Source organism: Hemitrygon akajei, chromosome 17, assembly GCF_048418815.1.
Source record: "Hemitrygon akajei chromosome 17, sHemAka1.3, whole genome shotgun sequence".
NCBI classification, from domain to species: Eukaryota; Metazoa; Chordata; class Chondrichthyes; order Myliobatiformes; family Dasyatidae; genus Hemitrygon; species Hemitrygon akajei.
In genome coordinates this window covers 61,639,801-61,656,405 of record NC_133140.1, presented here as the reverse complement: position 1 = coordinate 61,656,405, position 16,605 = coordinate 61,639,801, and the positions used below count along the sequence as shown (strand labels likewise).

Sequence of the window (16,605 nt, the reverse complement as noted above, 5' to 3'; positions counted from 1 at the left end):
TCACTGTTAAGCCCAGTGTAAAGTTCCAGAGTGTAAAATATTTATTATGCAAGTTTCAAAATGGAATCTGCTTACAAAGACGTGATGGAGAAATGAAATGTAAAAAGGAAATAATGGCCTGGAGTTTTTGGTCATTAGCATTTTACAGAGTTTGAATGTTGATCACTAAAAAAAATGCCCACAATAAATCAGGCATGCTCTGTTCCTGATGTAATTTACAATTACACTGACTGCGGCACATAGCAACAGTAACATCATCAAGCTGGACAAGCATTAAGTCAGTTTGAAATATCCCTAGAAGTATAAACAGAAAGTTAAAAAAACATGTATTTTATTGACATAAAGTGGTAATTCTGGATTAAACTTGAATTACCGAAGCATGCTCAACAACTATGACAGGGCTTGAATAATGCCATCTCCTACAAAGTAGAACCCCAATGACATAAGTGTCAACAGGGCTTCACTTCCAGATGAGCTCAATGCCTTCAATGCTCATTTTGATCATCAAAACATGGAGGGACCTTCACAAACTCTCATAGCCCTAATGATCCTGTGATCTCGGTCTCTGAGGCCGACTTGAGAGCATCTTTCAGGAGGGTGATCTCACAGAGAACATCTGAACCAGATGGTACCTAGCCAAATCTAAGGGCCTGTGCTGCTCAACTCTGCTGGAGTGTTCACTGAGATCTTTAATCTCTCGCGTCAGCAGTCTGACGTATCCACCTTCTCTACGCAGGCTTCAAATATACTGTTGCCTAAGCAGAATGTGGTAACCTGCCCGAATGACTATCATCCAATAGCACTTAAATCGACAGTGATGAAGTGTTTTGAGAGGTTGGTGATGAAGCTTATCAATCCTGCCTGCTATTGCTATTGCATGGCTATTGGATCCACAGCAGATGCCATTTCATTGGCTCTTCACTCAACCTTGGAGTATGTGGACAGTGAAGATGCATACATCAGGATGCTCTTTAACAGCGACAACTCGACATTCAATACTATTATCCCCTCAAAACTAATCAATAAGCTTCAAAATTTTGGCCTCAATACCTCCATGTGCAATTGGATCCTTGATTTCCTCACTTGCAGACCCCAGTCAGTTTGGATTGGCAACAACATCTCCTCCACACTCTCCATCAACACAGGTGTACCACAAGGCTTGTACTTAGCCCCTGCTCTACTTGCTTTACCCTTATGACTACATGACTAACCACAGCTCCAATGTCATACTTAAGTTTGCTGATGACACCAGTGTCAATGGCCAAATAAAAGGTAGTGATGAGTCAGTGTATAGGAGGGAGATTGAAAATCTGGCTGAGTGGTACCACAACAACAACCTGTGACTCAATGTAACCAAGACCAAAGAACTGATTATTGACTTCAGGAGGAGGAAATAGGAGGTCTATGAGCCAGTCCTCATTGGGGGATCAGAGGAGGAGAGGGTCAGCAATCTTAAATTCCTCAGTGTTATCATTTCAAAGGACTTGTTCTGGGTCCAGCATGTAAGTGCAATTACATAGAAAGCATGGCAGCATTTCAACTTCCTTAGGAGTTTGTAAAGATTTGGCACAACATCTATAACTTTGACTAACCTCTATAGATGTGAGATGGATACTATATTGACTGGCTGCATCACAGCCCAGCACAGAAACACCAATGGCCTTGAGCGGAAAAGCTACAAAAAGTAGTGGATATGGCCATGCCCATCACAAGTAAAGCCCTCCCCACCATTGAGCACATCTACACAGAAATCAGCATCCATCATGAGAGACCCTTACCACCGAAGTCATGCTTCCTTCTCGCTACTGCCATCAAGAAGAAGCTACAGGAGCCTCAGGACTCACGCCATCAGCTTCAGAAATAGCTATTACTCAACTATCAGGCACCTGAAGCAGAGGTAATAACCACTTAACTTCACTTGCTCCATCACTGAACTGTTCCCACGGACTTACTTGTTCTCAATATTTATTGTCTACTTATTCAATTACTTATTTGTTTGTTTATTATTTCTTTTGTTTTTGTATTTGTTGCCTTTTGCACTCTGGTTGTCTGTCTGTTGGTGTAATTTCTCATTGATTCCATTATGGTTATTGGATTTATCGAGTACACCCACAACAAAATAAATCATGGGGTTATATATGGTGACATATACGTACTTGGATAATTATTTCACTTTGAACTTAGTACTTTGAATTTTATTTCAATTTTTAACATATTAGAGCAAAATAAAAAAATGGGGAGGTGCATGCATTAAATTAGATGTTGAAATATCATAAACTTTAAAGAATCATTGGCAATTTATTTTTTTACAAATAATGTTCTCCTGAGGGAATAACAGTGCTTGCACAAAAAATATTCTTCAGCCCAAAGAGGTTATTCAACAATATTTATGTCTTGGTATGGAAAACTCAGTTGCATCTCAATTAACTAGGCTTCAATGATTTTTACAGCACAAATAGTACATTAAAGAATGGAGATCATGTCAATCACAGATTCTCTGTAGCAAGCAGCTGTGGTCTGCACCAGCATACCCTGTGGAGAAACAGCATATTATTGATAGCAGCAGATTTGCAGTATTTTAACTCTGTATATGCTGGAAATTGCTTTCAGTTTTAAGGTGTAATGGTGGCAGAAAAGGACAAATTCAGATATTGTAATAATACATTCAAAGCGGTGATCTTTTTTCTTGTGAACTTCTACTTGTTTTACTGCCAATATGATAGAGGGTTGTTTATTACTGAACACGTATGCATGCTCTGAGCAAAGGAAGAATTACTAGGTAGCATCGCTATTTACTGTAGGTGATATTCCAGAAATATAGTACAAAGTTAAAATGTTGCCTGCCTGTTTTGACACAATGCTCATTCACAGTTATGTAACTGATTCATTGATGAATGAGATGAGGGAAATAGTCACAGTAAACTGGAAAATATATAGATTTGCATCTGACAATTTATAAAAATGTCTGTATGCAAAAACTTCCTAAGCAGCAGTTTTGCTGGGTAATGCTACTGTTTCTTAAGAGTGTGTTAATTTTACCTTATATGTATTAGCCAATCTATTATGAACAGATTATCTTTCCCGCTGATTGGAAGATCTTTCAAAAAGATTGTGCTCTTTCTGATATGCTTCCCAGAGCAACACTGGTGCAGATAGTGAGCTAGAATGGTAAAGGTGTTTAGCGACCATTAGGTTTGAGAAACAATGCTGCAAGTAGACAATTTATCTTCCCTGCCACTACCACTATTGCAAAAACAAAATAACCATAGATGTTGGAAGTTTGAAATAAGAATCGGGTACTGAAAATACTCAGCAAGTCGGGCGGCAACTATGGATAGGGAGTTAGCATTTCAAGTCAGTAGCAACACACACAAGATGCTAGAAGAGCTCAGTAGGCTCCTACTTCCCTTTCTCCCATGGTCCACTCTCCTCTCCTATCAGATTCCTTCTCCAGCCATTTCTCTTTGCACCCACCTGGCTTCACCTATCATCTCCGAGCAAGTCCTCCTTCCCACCCCCACCCCCCCCCCCCACCCCAATGGTTCAGTTCACCTTCTGCCTTCCTTTCCAGTTCTGAAGAGGGTCTTAGCCTGATACGTCGACTGTTTCCATAGCTGCTCTCTGACCAGCTGATTTCCTCCAGCATTTTCTGTGTTCGCTGAATTTCCAGAATCTGCAGAATGATGTGCTCTGATGAAAGGTTATAAATGTGAAATATTAATTCTATTTTTCTCACTCCATATGCCTGATTTATTACGTATTTCCAGCATTTTCTGGCTTGTTTATTTGTGAAGGCTACTTTCCTTGGTTCAAATAGATCTCGGTGTGACTTTAATGATAGTTTATTATGGTGTTCCACACTGACTTCAATTTAGATTCTGTATGATAATTACATAGTTAAAGTTATTTAATCTCACAATTCATGTTCTCAGTGTTATTTTTAGATGTTAATTATTATTATTTGTATTTGCATAGTTTATCTTCTTTTGTACAATGGTTGTTTGTCCGTCTTTGTGTGTAGTTTTTCATTGGTTCTATGTGCTTCTCTGTATGTATTGTGAATGCCTGCAAGAAAATGAATCTCAGAGTTGTATATGGTGACCAATATGTACTTTGATAATAAATTTACTTTGACCTTTGAAGTGCAACTCAACATCTCCTTGGCCAATATTCTACACAAAACATTGAAAGTTACTGTTTGTTGTTTGAGCACTCTGCCTGATTATAAAAAAATGTTTAAATTAATAGTTTTGACTCTGATATGCTTTCGAAATCTTTCTGCTTAAAATCATGTTAGAAGTTGTATATCATAGTCTATAACTTATAAGGTGGTTAATTTTCAAATGGTGCATACAACAAAATCTCTGATAGGACTCTATGGCTGTTTTTCTTGCCGGAACTTTTTATGGCATTTTCTACATGCTCAGTTATATAAATATTTCCAACTCCAAAATTCCCAATGTGTTTTCTGTGCTAACCCTAGCATAACTGGTAGCCTTTATGAGGAAATACTATTTTTCACATTCTTACCTGTAGTTGAGTGATGCCATTTTTATCTGCACGAGAACTTAACCATGAAACCCAATATAATCCTTCAAAATTAGGCTGGGGAAGTATTACATTGATGGAGACATAATTCTTCAGAAAAAGCATTGTATTGAGATCTTGTGATCATCAAAGATCCCAGTGACAATTGCTATTTAGAGCACGGGCACATAATTCTTCTTCAACCTACCCAGTATTACGTAGATCATCTAGTGATTATCTTATTGCTGTTTGGTGGTCTTTGAGTGTGATTTGGCTGCTATATTCACCTTACATTACACAGTGGTTGCATAATTTGGTTGAGAAGGAACATGAGGAAATCCAGGAAGATTGTATGAATGCAGGTTCTATACTGTACATATCGACAGAGTAGGTGCAGGGACCACTTCAGGAACATACATGATACTATCTTGTCCCTAGGTTCTATGAATTCCCATTAAACTTCCCCATATTGTAGGCTTAAGATGACAACTATTCAGTTTAAAATAAACCATTACACTTCCTTGGTGTAGAGATGTCTATAGTTGCCCTTGTGGAGTGAAATCCAGTTGGGTGTTTTAAATTACATTGATACATTGAATCCCAATCCAGTTCAAAGTGTTGAATTCCTGGCTTAAAAATCCCTTGCTTCCTGATCATTGATTAGATTTACAGAGGAGGCAGCTGTTCCTAACTTTATAACCCTTGCAAGGAACTCCCAAAGAGTGTGAGATTAAGATAAGGTGATGATTTTCAAGCTAGGGTATTATTTTAATGTGCTCAAAACAATATTCTCCATTGTGCCTCAAAGGAAAAGGACCAGCTCTACAGTCTGAGGTCCAACAAAATAAAACTCATATCCTAAAACTTGTGGTAAAGAGCATATAAAATTCAGTAACTGGCCAATGACAAAAAATCCATTGGTTCTTCCTCACTCTGAAAGCGTAGAACATGCCAGGAGGCCTTCATTAAGAAAGGAAAGCTAATTACAGAGAGTGGTCTCCCTGATGTCTGAAATTTTCAGAAGAGTTCTCCTCAGTTACCATTTCCTACTGACTGAAGAAATGCTCACAGAATTGCATTGTGGATTCTACTAATCTCACACAATAATAAACACAACTCTGAACAACTTTGAAATATTGACTGGGAGTAGCACTATATATGGTGTTTTTTTTATTTACAAAAGCCTGTGACTCAACCAATTGGGAGGCTGTGTGAAGATACTTCTCAAATTTGGCTGCCTCAGAAATTTGACTTCATTCTGTAACAATGGGCCAATAATAGACCAAATAAATTTAGATTCGTATTAAATAAGGCATAATACACACAAACTGCTGGAGGAACTCGGCAGGTCAGGTAGCACCAATGGAGCCAATGTTTCAGGCCGAGAACCTTCAATAGGACTGGAAAGGAAAGAGAAAAAGGCCAGAATGAGAAGATGGGCGGGAGAGGGGAAGGAGTACAATCTAAGAGGTGATAAATGAGATCATGTGAGGAGAAAGGTAGGTGGGTGGGGGAGGGGTGATTAAGTGAGATGCTGGGCAGTGATAGATGTAAAAGATAAAGGGCCTGAGGAAGAACAAATCTGATAGGAGACAAGAGTGGACCAGAGGAGAAAGGAAAAGAGGAGGGACATCAGAGGGAGGTGTTAGGCAGGTGAGGAGAAGAGAAGAGGTAAGAGGGGAGCCAGACTGAGGGATGATAAAGGAGAGGAGGGGGAGGGGTTAAAAATTACTAGGTTAGAGAAGTTGATGTTTATCTTGTCAGGCTGGAGGCTATTCAGTCAGAATATGAGGTTTTGCTCCTGCAGCCTAAGGGGGACCTCATTGTGGCAGTAGAGATTATGGACCAACATGTCAGAATGGGAATAGACTATGGACTTAAATGGCTGGCCACTAAGAAATCCTGCTTCTTGCAGATGGAGCTAAGGTGCCTGAAAAAGCAGAACTCCAATCTATGTTGGGTATTACTGATGTAGAGGAGGCTGCACTGGGAGCACCTGATACAGTAGATGACCCCCAACAGATTTGCAGGTGAAGTGTTGCCTCACCTGGATGGACTCTGAAGCTTGGTTCTCTGAATAATGATGAGGGAGGAGGTAAATAGTAGGTGAATATTTCTCTTAATTGACACTTGTTCCACTTGCAGGGATAAGTGCCAGGAGGAAGATCAGTGGGGAGAGATGCATGGACAAGAGAATCATGGAGTAATTATTAAAGAGGTTTAGAGTTATTAAATACGGTTGTGTCTTTGCCTAATGCTATTTTCAATCATTCACATCCATCGTATTGCACCTCATCTCCATCAAGCTTCCCAGTGGAGTTAAACTAATCTTTAAGACACATGGAAAACTGTTCAACCTACTTAAACTAATCTCTAGAACCAATCGCTCACTAATCTCCAGTCATCGAGCTCCAGAATTTTCTTGCAAGCATATGTGCAGTTTTAGAGTGCAAGCTGCAAGCCATTGATGATTTGCTGAACAATTTTTGGAGAAAGTAGAACCTTAGACTAAGCATCAATCAACCAGCCCCTTCTGCACAACATTGGCCCTGAATATAAAGGTCCAAGCTGTAACCACGTGGACCACTTAGAACATAGTAGGAGTCAACTTATTTCTCTTCATTCGACTGCCACGACAGATGGCATCTGTTTCTAGATCCATTTACAGAACTCTAAATGACAAAAATATGTGGTTCGTGCCTGATGCAAATGTAGGGAGTTACTTTGGAGGATAAATTTCTAAATTTTATAATTTATTGTATGCAGTTATGCTTGTCCACAAGGAAGTGGGGAGATAAAAATACAATTAACTGTCAATTGTTTGTGAACCACTGAAAGATAATAAGAAGGGACCTGGAATATGTATCCTTTAAATTTTAATCACAGGTATAATTTCTGAGACCCTATTAAATATTTTAAAAAGTTAATAAATAAGTGATGACTATTGAGATTTATTCCTAATTTTAGCACCCTTGCAGGTAATCATTAAAACATTTTAATCCTAATTATATTACACTCTACTCCCAGGTGAGCAGTGTTCAAGAACTGCTGACCTATGATACAATTTAAATGCAATGTCTAACTTTTATTGATTATGATAACAAATCAGGGGCAACAATAATTCAGAAGACAAGATAATTAAAGCAAGATAAAAGCCTCACTTCCATTAGAATCTCTGTTGTTGGTGTTTAAAGTGTTGCCTTTTGATAAAGCGATTGTAGTGTCAATGTGGATTGGGAAACACATACATCAAAATTTTGATGTTCCTCAGGATGACTTGTTTGATTTATTGCATTTTGGTCAACAGTTCAGTGGAATTATAAATAATATACCAATTCTGCAAATGCTGGTAGTGGCATAGAACATTGGTCCAGATTAAAAATTAGTTTATCTCATAAAAAATGGAGAACAGCTTTAGTCTTCAGAAAATGCACAAGCACATGCTAATGTACCTTTGTAACTTACTTTTGTTGTGGGCAGAAACAGTGTAGTGCATCTTCAGAAACAATGAGCATCTGTAATTTTATGGAATTTAAATGTTATAACTATTCCTAGGTGCTTTATAGCGCAACTATCAAACAAAATTTGTTGCTAACCATAAAAAGAATCACAAAGTCTTTAAAGTCTTATAGGAATTTAGGATGTTTAGAGAAGGAATTTCAGAACTTAGAATCAAAGCAGCTGAAGACACTGCCACCCATACTGATGCAACTAATATCTGAGATATGCCTGAGGCCATAACTGAAAAAGTGGAGAAATCTCAGACTAGCGTGTTAGAAAGTTGCACTAAAACTGAAAATGCCAGAAAGACAGGCACAGCCAGTCTGCCAGGATTGACAAAGAGAAAACACTGATTGCATGTCCGGATATTTATTCAGAACTAGTTTAGAAAGGCGAGCTGTTTTTAAATATATATATATATTTATCAAAACAACTAAAGCTGGCAAGAATAGTATTCAGTATCCTCTTAAAGTGGTTTGCAACACCTTGGGTATAAATTAAAGATAAGACGTGCAACTATGCTATGCTACTATTGCAAAAACGCATGCTATTTCAAAGCATTTAGCATTGTCAGAAAAGGTACTCTTCCAAAGAAATGTTTAGTGTTTGTTAATTGTTCTGAACCTTCATGGGAACATTATAGATTTGCATTACAATATGCAGAAGTTACTTAACTGTTTTAATTGGATTAGTGTCCTCTAAACTAGATGAGCATTTTCCTTCATTACCGTTATTTTCTCAGATTAACAAATTATTTTTTCTAATTTTTGAACAATCTTTGTCAATACAATCAAAAAGTGCAAGTTCTAAAGCATTTCTACCAAATAATTCGAGGCCTCTAATATAGTCACTAGATAGTGGTAGCAAATTTTAGTGGTGCCCTAGGCATCTGGTGCTACTTAAAGGGGTTGTGCATTTTTATCATTAAAAATGTGCCATCTATGATGACTGCTGAGTTCAGAATGGCTTAGGAAAAGGTTGAAGACTGTAGGCTAAGATTGGAGACTGGGATCAGGCAAGCATTCAAGGAAAGTGAATGGGAGTTTCAGGGTTGTGGGAGATAGGTGGATGGTGAGGGGAGAGCACTACTATGTTGGTAGAGTGGGATCCAGGGGCCCAAAAGATCAAAGGTATGAATAAGATCTGCTTTGGAGAATCCCCAATTCAGTCTGAGCAGTAAAGATCCAACTTTCCTGGGAGTGCTTCACAGTGATTGCTTCCTGGCAAGTTGGACTAATTTCAAAAGGAATGTCACATAGTGAATGATGTAACTTTTACCCAGGATGTATGTATTTTATCAAGCATGTAGATGAATTATAATCTGAAGTATCAGTTAAATTTTCGTGCCAAAATTTGACCTGGAAATAGTTAACATTATTTTAAAAATAAACACCTTAAGATATTAACATGGAGGAGATCAAATTTTTGGGCATATGATCTTTAGCTCATTTTTGGATATCAATGCTTAGATAAGCATGTCTAAGATACACAGACATCCACATGGCTGACAATTAGCATTTTTCTTGGAAGCTCAGTATTCTATCTAACTTCTATTATTGTACTTTCCTCTTTGTTATGTACGTCAGTAGCTTCAGTTGATCATATTATGTCATTTGTAGGTCTTATGATGATGGCTTCTGGTGTTATCTGATCTCTTTAAGATGTTTCCTTTCATCTTGTATCATTTTGAAATATTATGTTTCTGCTAGGTCTAAAATGACCCTCTTCAATACTTTCAATTATGAACTCCATTTGGATGCCTACTCATACAATTTTATAATCCACCTTTTTCTTAAGAAATATAACCTTGACCTCAGGCCCATTTTTTCTTACATTTCTGCATTCTCTTATGATCCAAAAATCTAATGGTGTTTTGAATGTGTAACAAAATCCAGGTATCAACAACAATTGGGGTGTTGAGTTCCAAAGATTCACAGTCCACTGAGTGAGGAATCTTTACCTATTACTGTCCTAAATATCTAACTAAGGCAGCAATACCTTCTCTTTTGTTCCATTCTGCTTAAAGTTTAGAGCTGCTTTTCCAAAAACCAACCCTTTGGCCTAATAAAAGCTTGGCATTTGAGATTTTGTTAACATACTAAAAGTTGATTGCAGGAAGCCCTTGTATATCATTTATTTGATGAGAATAATAACTAGGAGAGACATGAAATGGTCTGCAGAACTCACCATCTGCATCTTACAGCAAAATCTTCCATATGCTGTTTAAAAAGGTTTAGTCCAAACAATCATTTCTGCAGCTCCTCCCCATCCACCCCATATGCATGAGCGTATTGCAAATAAAGATGGCTCACGGACCATAGGAAGTTCACCCTATATGATCATAGGCTACATGACCTTTGGGAACAATGTAAAATGGAATCAATTCTCGATAACAAAAGTTTGCATGAAGTTTTTGAACAATGAAGTTATAAATGGCAGGAAAGATTGTGGAGATGTACAGTATTGTGAAAAAGCCTTAGCTTTAGCTGATTCTGATATGGGTCTCTATTGTGGACTGACAGTGGGAAGGGGATAGGGAGAGGGGAATTATGATTTAGAAAAGGGGAAAAAAGAGTGGAGGGAGCAGGAAGAACCAGAGAGACATTCTGTGATGGTCAATAAACCAATTGTTTGGAATTAAATAACGTTGCCTGGTGTCTCGGGGCTGTTTGTGTCAGAACTCATGCTACCCTTTGTCCCTGGCAATCCTGCTCTGCCACCTGTCTCACACCCCTCCCGCAGTGCTTCACTTTCACCAGTCTCACCATCCTTTTCTCCTAAAAGACTTATAAACTCACTCTCTGCTTTACATTGACAAATACAGTACTGTGCAGATGTCCTAGGCACCTTGTCTATATGTGCCTAAGAGTTTTGCACAGTACTGTATCTAAGCAATGTCTATAATTAGTTAGAAAAGAGGTGGTTACAAAATTGGCTAGGTGTGTTAAAATTTTACTATCTTCTGCTTTTATGGGTTAAGAAGGTTACTGTTGTGTCAGAACTTATTGACTGTCCTTAATCATCTTGGAATTCCCAAAGTCCATGTGGAAACTGAAGCCATCAGATACTGCAGATATTTTTTAGGAAATACAAATGTTTAGAATTGGCTTAATTCACCAATGTAGCTTTATGGAGATATTATAATTAAGACATTAGGTTGTAAGGATATTTTAACTCAGAAATTAGTTTGCAATTGCTGTACTAGACATATGATGTGGTAATATTTCTACATTGCTGTCCTCTTCTGAAATTTGGTTCTCTTAATGAAACTGAATTTCAGAATGTGCTTCTACATTGCACTCTCATTGCATGCAGTCAAGGGAAACATTTCTTTCTTTTTTTTGTAATTTATTTTTTATTGAAGTTCATCATCAAACAAACGTTTTCATAAGATGTATTTCAGATACTGTACATATATATATTCATATTTGCCACAAATCTCCACATAATGTTTATCTAAGGTATACAGTATAGAAAAGAGAGGAAAGAAAGAACAAGCAAAAGGAGAAAACTATTATACAACATATTCATTGATTTGTGAGAATAACACTTCATGTTAGACATGAAAACAAATTTACTTGCTGGTCTAATTCTTTTATATTATGCATATCTTCATCTGAATTTTGAGTGTGCTTGTTACAGGTGCTATTTAATTTTACGTTTAAAAGATGAATCTTAGGTAACTAACATGGGGCAATCAAGCTCTCTGAGTCAAAGTATTAGTAACAGAATAAATACACAAAGGTGTCCTGATATATAACTATATGAAGATGGCTTGATTTGAAATTTTTTCTAAATATTGGTTACAACTCATCTAAAACATAAGTATTTCTATTATTTTATTAAGAAAGGTTCTTTATTCAGACTCGAAACATTAGGTTTTATTTTCTGTTGGTTAAAATGTGCATTTAATAGAAAAACATGTTTAATATTTAAAAAGAAACAACAGTGAGAGACTCACGTTCTAAATGGCTAACGTTACTAATATAATCACATGACTTTATCTTAATTTATTCAGTCACTACAATGTAAATAAATTGCAGTTAATTATTAGAGTCTGGAATGAGCTTTGGATTGATTTATGAACCGAGCAGATACATTTCGCGACACATTTTTCTTAATTTGTTTTTAATGAGTCTTTCAATTAATTTTCCTGGAAACATCTTAATGATGTTCACCATGGGTGTTGATGAGAATGAGTGTGCTTGTGACATGTGCATATTTTAAAAGAAATGATCATCCTTGGGATTTCAGTCAACAAATAATGTTTTATAAAAACCAAATCAGAATCCTGTACCTAATGAATATTTATTATGGACCCCAATAGCAAAGGATAATGTAAAATGTTGCCCATCCAGATTGTTGGGATGAGGAGGTGAGGGTTGCTGATGTGCTCCTTCTCACATCAAACCTGTTCACGGTTAAAGTTTTTTTTAAAGCAGTCTGTAATATCTACAATGTGTGTCTTTGTTAAATGCGCAGAAATGCAGTTTATAGATAAAACAAAGAAGTTTAGGTTATATTCTGTGGTTTCATTTGTAGTAATCAATGAAAGTACATTTAAAAGTCAAGAGGATATAGAATCTGAGTTTAAAGAAAAGCAAACTGCTGGAAGTACTCAGCAATATAAGCAGCATGTGTGGAGGGAAGTGGACAGCTTTGACTTTTTTAAGCTTATTTTTTATTATTGCAAGGCCATGCTGGACTTCAAGATCTAAAAGTATTGCAGGTCTACCCCATCAGCACGTTGCTCGTTGTCGGAGAAACTGAACGAGCTGGACTTGGTATGGACCATGATGCTGTCTGTGACAGAAAGGCATTGGTGTGCAGTCTAACAGCAAGGGATCATCCTAGTCACTTTTTTGTGATTACAAAATCCTGCTGGATATTGATAGTATTGAATGCTGCAAGTCCAATTCATTTGTTTATCTGTGAACTGTGTAGGAGGATGGCAGGGAATCACCGTGCTTTAGGTCAGGGCAATGACTAGGCCTCAAGTCCTGGTGTCGCCTGTTTGCAGCCACTTTGTGCTCCAATAGAGTGCCAGAGGCAGTTTGGCACAGTGTCCATTCTAGAGTCTATACTGCCCATCCCCTAGTGATGGCTCGGGAGAAGACAAGCTGTATTGTATTCAACTGCAGGCTTCTGCAACATTCATGGATTCAGGAACTTGGACTACTTTTTTTGTGTGATTGTATTTTACTGCTATCTTGTATGTGATTGCTAGCTTATAAATGCTAGGTGTGCCTTATGCTGTGTTTGGCACCTTGGCCCCAGAGTTCTGTTTGCCTGTATTCATGGGTATTCATGTATGGTTGAATGACAAATAAACTTGAACTTGAAATAAAGCTAATCTTTAAATGAAAAAGCTAAATTTTAAATACTATTTAGAAAAGTTGAAGTACAATAATCATTTCTGAGCAATGGATATCAGGATTGATATCAAACTCTTACAAGAAGGTGTGGCAGAGATGTATTGGAATGGTAGCAGAATTTGTGTTGAGAGTCAAGGAAGGTTGGTTTGTCTTATGAATGCAAGAGCACGTGTTCTCTTTGAGGCCCTCTATTGATCAGAGTTGACTACGGATGTTACAACCCAGCTCTCTACGTGCTATGCAAGCCAGTACACAAACCTGGGCAGTATGACATGGAAAGGAATCTGTCACCCATGAAGCAGGAATCAATATCAGTAGCTGAATCGGTATATCTATTTAGAATATGCAGCACTGCTTCTTTTCTAAGTTTCATCTTTAGGAACTTGTCTCCTGTCTAAAAATACATGATGTCAACCCAATTTCTGCTTGATATGATCTTGATCCTCTTCAAAAGAGTCACTGTTGGGATCAAGCAACAATTATTTGTTTGCAGAAGTAGGAAATCAACATTTTACAAGAGTTAACAGGAAATGATGGAGATGCTTAACCGGTCGGGCAGCAGCTGTATGTAGAGAAACACAGTTTATGTTTCAGGTGGAAAGCCCTTTCTCAGAACTGAGAAGGAGAGGCAACAAGTTGATTTTAAAATGCAGGATGATGATGGAGGCTTAAATCAGACAGAGAATATCTCTGATGTGAAGCTCTGGTTGTTATAAGGATAAACAGTGAATAATGTCATCCAGTGGATGGATATTCATGGAGTCATAGGGTTGCATAAGAAAACAGGCTCTTCATTCCAGCCCATCGTGAAGTGGATAATGAGAATAGAGGAATAAAGTTATGCAATACAGAGCTGTAGGCTGTGTTCAGCCGTTTAGGCTGTACTGAAAGAGATCGAAGAACTCTACCAATATTACAAATAACATGGTTAAATCTGATACAGAGAAGATTGTAGATGTGAAACTGTAGGGTTTATTTCGGGAAGACTGCAATGTGATCAGGCAGATGAGGTATTGTTCCTCTAGCTTGCTTTGGGCCTTGTTGTAATGGTTCAAGAGGCTATGGACAGAAAGGTCTTGAACCCGTATCGTCCATAAAGCTTTTGGTTTCTCCAGTGTAGGGGAGATTATAAACATTGACTGCAGCATACTAGATTGCTTCATCTGGAAGGGCTAATTGGACCCCTGTGTGTTGGGAAAGGAAGATACTAAAGGACAAGTGTTGCATTCTCTGTGGTTTGAATGAAAAGATGGAAGGTGGTTGGTGGAAGTGAAAGTATAGTTCAGGAATTCTTGTCTGGATTGTTCCCTTCAAAATGCTACAAGAAGCAGCAACTGCTCCAAAAAGAGGAGAGGAAGGGGAAGATGTGAAACTGTTTTTCACTTTCCATATATGTCTTTAACCTGCTCAGTAAATCCAACATTTGCTGGTTTTCCTTCTGATTTATAGCATGTACAACCTTTCTTATGTTGATAACCTAAGAAGGTGCTTCTGCATATCACAAGCACAAGAGATACTGCAGATGTTGGAAATCCCGAGTAACACACACAAAATGCTGGAGGAACACAGCAGGTCAGGGAGTATCTGGAAAGAAGAAAGAGTTTCAGGCCGAGACCCTCCATCAAGATTCAAGCTTCTGCAAATCATCATGCATTTAACAGTTGTGAAATTTTGCCTGTTTTTACTGTCCATCTACTGGTTAGTCGTATGTTTAATGCTTTGATATGTGTGTAATTGAAAGATTATGGGACACTCTAATAGACCAATGAGAAGTAGATTTGAAACCATTGTATTTTGAAAAGCTAAAAGGAAAAAAGTTGGAAAACCTTTACATGTTCACAAATAAGTATAGTCTACCTGAAGTTCATCAAAAGCTTAATTTCATCAATCAGGATTTATAATTGGGCGGCATAATGGATTGGTTGTTTGATAAAATAAAATTGGTAATCTGACATTGTAATACCTTGCTTTTTGACATCAGGATGGTGACTACCCAGTCATATTGGCATCCTCTACACTCATGAATCTAGCAACATACCAGAATAAACAGAAAGATCCACAAATGAACAGTAAACTCACATAAATATTCCAAAAATGATTATTGTTAATTCCTACAAATTGCACTGCTGGGGATTCAGATTAAGAGATAAATTGAGATGTCTGCTCATCAAAATCAGGTTTATTATCTCTGACATATGGCATGAAATTTGTTGTTTTGTGGCAGCAGTACAATGTGATACATAAAAATTGCCATAATCAAAGGTAAAAAGAACAGTGCAAAAGTGAAATAACGAGGGAATGTTCAGGGTTCATGGACCGTTCAAAAATCCGATGGCAGAGGGGAAGAAGCTGTTCTTAAAATGTTGAATGTGCCTCCTCCCTCATGGTAGTAATGAGAAGAGAACATGTCCAGATGGTGAGGGTCCTTTATAATGGATGCTACCTTCTTAAGGCACTGCCTTTTGAAGATGTCCTCAATGGTGAGTAGGCTTGTGACCATGATGGGGCTGAGTGTACAACCCTCTGCAGCCTCTTTCAATCCTGGTGCATTGAAGCCACCATACCACTTTTATATCACTGGTAATGTACAGTGCAGATAAAATATGATATCATTCATTCAATGCCATTGTCCTTTACTTTTATGTCCAGCTCCTTCCAGGTTGCCTGATACAGAAAGATATTAATTTCCTTAAATGTTCAGTTCCAGAAGCCATTCCATAAAGGGAGTTTTATCAGATTTCATTTGATTTGTATGCATTGTTTACTATTTCATATTATATTTTCATGATGCTAGGTTCATATCCTATCATTGTAAATACAGTTCATTGTATTTTGCAATAAAATGAAAGCGAAAACATGGATTAAACAAACCTTGTAGAAGTTAAAACACATGGATTAATTAGATATTAATATAGCATTAATCTGACATAGGTTAATTCCTAGTTTTGGCTTGCTTGAACAAAGCAGTATGATGGCTGTAGGATGTTGTCTCATTAATTATTCAGAAGGCTGGATCTGAGAATGGTTGTGTTGGTGCTGCTGAAGATGAAATTGCAGACAGCTGTTCAGCGTTAATTAATATTTTGTTCAGGGAGAACTGCACAGAAGTCCTTTTGTTTCATTATAAATGGTCTTGTAGGTATATAAACTATTTTGGATGATGTGCTGAAATTTACAATCTTGATGGAAATGGAATCCATCT

The 16,605-nt window shown here is 37.5% G+C and overlaps 1 protein-coding gene across 1 annotated transcript in view; it reads left to right on the top strand.

Moving 5' to 3' along the window:
- Nucleotides 1-16,605, top strand: part of pmfbp1 (polyamine modulated factor 1 binding protein 1) — a 649,032-nt gene that overhangs the window by 361,810 nt on the left and 270,617 nt on the right. The window lies entirely within an intron of this gene.